The 5,152-nt window shown below is 43.8% G+C and overlaps 1 pseudogene; it reads left to right on the top strand.

Moving 5' to 3' along the window:
- Positions 1-3,988: 3,988 nt before the first annotated feature.
- LOC137220700 (large ribosomal subunit protein eL21-like) lies at positions 3,989-4,732 on the top strand (annotated as a pseudogene).
- The last annotated feature ends 420 nt before the right edge of the window (positions 4,733-5,152 follow it).

The following is a 5,152-nucleotide window of genomic DNA, read 5'->3' on the forward strand; positions in this document are numbered from 1 at the left end:
AATGTTTTAGAGTTTAACCAGTTGGTGGTGGTGGACTGAATAACAGAAAAAAACAGAGCAAGGCGCATCCCCTTCTCAGCCTGCCACCCACAGCGGGGAGGCTGTATTTGCTTGACACAAGATCAGAGGTAGTTGAGGCTTTGGGGCTGAATTTAAAATTCTAAATGTGAACAAGTGACTGGAGCAAGGTTCCCTGGAATAATTGCTGGCTGGGGTTATTGCCGGCTCCAGGAAAACAAACATCTTAATGTCATGAATCAAGTCAAAGGTCCCTCTGGGATAATCCTTATGCTTTTCAATCAGAACCCAGTGGCTGTCAGTTCTTTGAATACTTGAATCTTGTGTGGAGCCTTTAAAAATACAGAGACCCAGGCCTCACCCTAGGCCAATTCAATCAGAATCTCTGAGGGTGGGAAACACTTTGCTGTTTTTCCATAGCTTTCCAGCTGATTCCAATCTGTAGGCAGTTTACCAGCCAGTGGTTTAACCTGTGGTTGGGAGAGCTAATCTTTCTAGACTTTTGTCAACATCCTCCCCTTACCAAGAAAGGGGGTGAAGCTGGGGCTATAAGTCTTGAGGCTGTAAGCCCATGTGTAATAGCTTCTGCTGGATCTGTGAATATAAAGTGGATAGTTCACAGCAGAAGGATTAGAGACAGGATTAGAAAGAGCTATTGCTCTTCTGTATTAACTCACTTGATTTTCTCTCCTTACATTTTGTAAGAGTATAGAAGGCAAAAGAACCACATTTATCTGCTAAACCTTGTTCTGGGAAATTACCTCCTTTAATTTTCACAAATGGCTATTTTTGTCTCCCATTTACAGATGAGAAAGCTGAGGTTCAGAGGAGTTAAGTGCCTTGCTCAAGGGCTAGATATGGGGTATAGGAAAGTTGGGATTTGAACCTAGGTCTGTCTGACTTGAAAAGCCTCCGTCTCGGAACACAGGAATCATATTTTGGCAAAGTTGAGCATCACAAACATCTGAAAGCCTCTGGGAAAACTTTAAGAGGAGTTGACAAGCAGGCCTCTGTATCAGCAGCTGGAAAGTGTTATAATCAGCTTGTAATTAGGGTGTGGCCCTCCCAGGCCCATCCCATCATCCCAGAATTGGGAGTCAGTAACAGGAAAGCAAGCTCAGGGGCTGCATGTGCCTTGGCTTCGATGAAGGCCCTTGTCTGATGAACCTGAGGCTTTGTCAGAAGAGAAAACTAAGAGCAGGGGACAGAAATAAGGGGTGAAGAGTAGAAGGGACCTCTCCATTGATCACTACAAACTTTGATCACCTTGGGATTTAAAGAAACAGCCCTGCCTCAAGTCTAGCATTCCTTGTTTTTTACTAATATTCATGAAATGAAAGCGCCACAACTCTCGGAGGACCTCAGTAGATGTGAGTCTTTGGAAGGCCTGAGTTCTGGAATGGGAGCTGGTCTCAGGTGAGTGCACTCTGCATGCTTTGGTGTCCATGGCTTGGAAGTTGGGTGGAGGTGAGAAGATCACTAGGAAAATAGTCATAACTTGATTACGCGAGAGTGGCCTGTCAGATCTGAGTACAAAACTGACGCTGCTTGGGATCCATGATGTCTTTGAAAATGTGCATCCAGACTGTCTGTGGCCTCCTAAGAAGGTACCCCATGTAGTTATAGCCTGGAAGCAGAAACATGTGAGCCTGCATATAAATACGCCTGTCTTATTCCATAGAACCTCACATGGCTTTCCACATGTGTTCTGAACTACTAGTGTTCTAGACCCAAATTATTATGCCAGACACCTGAAACAATGAGTGAGCTGAAGCAGGAAACCCTGAAGTTCTGGGGTGTTTTGGTCTTTAGCTCCTATATCTTTTCTAACGGCAGATTATTTTTGGAAAGTGCTCTTGATACTTGATCTGTATGTAATCATCTGGAAAATATGGGAACAGGTACTGCCAGAATATATATGTGTCTATATGTTACAACTTCAGCACTTTGATGTGTATTACTAGGCAAGACATAAGAGAGAGGGCTGGTAGTTACATCACTACACCACAGAGCCAGGTTGGCTTTTTTCCGACCAGCTGGTTTTGAGTTGTGATTTATTGGGGTGTCAATAAGGAATCTCAGTGACATATGAGACATTTTTAAAGATGAAAATATGCCAGGGAGAGATGAAATTTACTTAAAAAAAGAAGTACTTTTGCTTCCGAATCAAAGAATTAGAGCAGAGGGCTTCCCTGGTGGCGCAGTCGTTGAGAGTCCGCCTGCCGATGCAGGGCACACGGGTTCGTGCCCCGGTCCGGGAAGATCCCACATGCCGCGGAGCCTGCGCGTCTGGAGCCTGTGCTCCGCAACGGGAGAGGCCACGCCGTGAGAGGCCCGCGTACCGCAAAAAAAAAAAAAAAAAAAAAAAAGAATTAGAGCAGAGCACACAAGAAACAAGAATGTGAGAGCAAAGATGGCCGCTGGCCTTCTCCTTGCCGCTTTCAAAACCAAAAGGGCAGTGAGAATCAGAGCTCCCTCAGGGGGCTGGAAATAGCGCCTGCTGGGGGTTGGGAGCCCCAGCTTCCAGCACTGATGTGCCCCATCCAAGCTGTTGTGTGGGTGTGGGTGGGTGATTCCATTTCTCCTTGCCTGTTTGCTCTTTGGTTAATATAGTAACAGTGGTCACCCTACCTCATAGTGTTGTAAGAAGTCAGTGAGAGCAGTAGGTGGTTTGAAAAGGTTGAAGTCCTCTACAAACCTCAGGTTGTTAAACTCAACTGCCTCCTCCCTATTTGCTATGCATTAGTTAATTTGTTTCAGAGTGTTATGACTCACAAATATCGACCGCAGGATGTGGGAGGTCTGGTTGCAACACTACATTGAGAAAGTCAAATTGTGTTGGTTTGGTCTGGATAACTAGACAGGAGTCCTGTCCTTTTCTTCACGGCCCCTTTTGTTGAAGAGAATGAGCCTTCCAGAAAGAGGCAGAGCACTTCCTCCCAGGCTATGTATTTTTATTTTTTTTATTTTTATTTATTTATTTTTTTTGCGCGGTATGCGGGCCTCTCACTGTTGTGGCCTCTCCCGTTGCGGAGCACAGGCTCTGGACGCGCAGGCTCAGCGGCCATGGCTCACGGGCCCAGCCGCTCCGCGGCATGTGGGATCTTCCCGGACCGGGGCACAAACCCGTGTCCCCTGCATCGGCAGGCGGACTCTCAACCACTGCTCCACCAGGGAAGCCCTGTATTTTTATTTTTAATTAAAAATTTTTTTATTAAAAAAGTCTGTATTGGAGTATAGTTGATTTACAATGTTGTGTTAGTTTCAGGTGTACGGCAAAGTGATTCAGTTATACATATACATACATTCATTCTTTATCAGATTCTTTTCTCATACAGGTTATCACAGAATATTGAGTAGAGTTCCCTGTGCTATACAGTAGGTCCTTGTTGGTTATCTGTCTTATATATAGTAGTGTGTGTGTTAATCCCGAATTCCTGATTTATCCATCCCCTCCCCCATCCCAGGCTATGTAAATGCCAGTACAACAACAAATTGATTGAGTCCATCTTCAGGAGAACAAACCCCTTACGAGATAGGTTTTCTTGGTAAAAATCAGTCTATAATATATTTACTGTTGGTAAGGTACTTACTGGACATGAACGAGTAGAAGTTAGGATTCTTATTCAAAAAGATGCTCACACTTCGCTGTAGAGAAGAATATAGTATAGATATATAAAGACATTGTGTTAGGGTGGCTGCTGATAGGGGGCATATTCCTACTCCTTAGTTAAGGACTAGGGCCGGCACATAGGCAGGCTCCAGGATATGCCAGTGTTAGTCTTCTCATCTGTATAGGTCCTTCTTTACATACTAAAGAGAGCCATCTGCTGGTAACCTTAGGCAGCAGTTTTCATACTTTTTGGTCTCAGTCCCATATACACTATGAAATATTATTGAGCTTTTATTTTATCTATCAATCTTCACCATATTAGAAAGTCAAACAGACATTTAAAATATTTATTTCTGGGCCGGAACCGCCATCTTCCAGTAATTCGCCAAAATGACCAACACAAAAGGAAAGAGGAGGGGCACCCGCTACATGTTCTCTAGGCCTTTTAGAAAACATGGAGTTGTTCCTTTGGCCACATACATGCGAATCTACAAGAAAGGTGATATTGTAGATATCAAGGGAATGGGCACTGTTCAAAAAGGAATGCCCCACAAATGTTACCATGGCAAAACTGGGAGAGTCTACAATGTTACGCAGCATGCTGTTGGCATCATTGTAAACAAACAAGTTAAGGGCAAGATTTTTTTTTTTTTTTTTGGTACGCGGGCCTCTCACTGTTGTGGCCTCTCCCGTTGCGGAGCACAGGCTCCGGACGCGCAGGCTCAGCGGCCATGGCTCACGGGCCCAGCCGCTCCGCGGCCTGTGGGATCTTCCCGGACCGGGGCACGAACCCACATCCCCCGCATCGGCAGGCGGACCCCCAACCACTGCGCCACCAGGGAATCCCCCAAGGGCAAGATTCTTGCCAAGAGAATTAATGTGCATATCGAGCATATTAAGCACTCTAAGAGCCGAGATAGCTTCCTGAAATAGGTGAAGGAAAATGATCAGAAAAAGAAGGAAGCCAAAGAGAAAGGTACTTGGGTTCAACTGAAGCGTCAGCCTGCTCCACCCAGAGAAACACATTTTGTGAGAACGAATGGAAAGGAGCCTGAACTGTTGGAGCCCATTCCCTATGAATTCATGGCATGATGGGTGTAAAGAAAATAAAAGACCTGGACTGTAAAAAAATAAATAAATAAATAAAATAAAATATTTATTTCTTTGCCTAAGAATAACAATGATAAACCCAATACATAGAACATAAATAACAGATGTTTTCATGAAAAATAACTACATTATCCAAACCAAAAAATTTAGTGAGAAGCGTGGCATTGTTTTGCATTTTTACAACTCTCTCTAGTGTCTGGCTTAAAAGAGGACAGCTGGATTTTCATGTTTGCTTCTGCATTCAGTCTGTTGTAATCTGTTGTGTTGGTCAAAGCGTGTGAAGAAAATATGAATTCAACTAGATATTTAGTTGGAAAAGGGACAAATATTTCATTAGTCTTTTCAGATAATTGTGAGTATTCTGCTTTGATACTAAACCACAATTCAACAAGAGGTAATTTCTTTTTCATA

Source organism: Pseudorca crassidens, chromosome 3 (assembly GCF_039906515.1).
Source record: "Pseudorca crassidens isolate mPseCra1 chromosome 3, mPseCra1.hap1, whole genome shotgun sequence".
NCBI lineage: Eukaryota > Metazoa > Chordata > Mammalia > Artiodactyla > Delphinidae > Pseudorca > Pseudorca crassidens.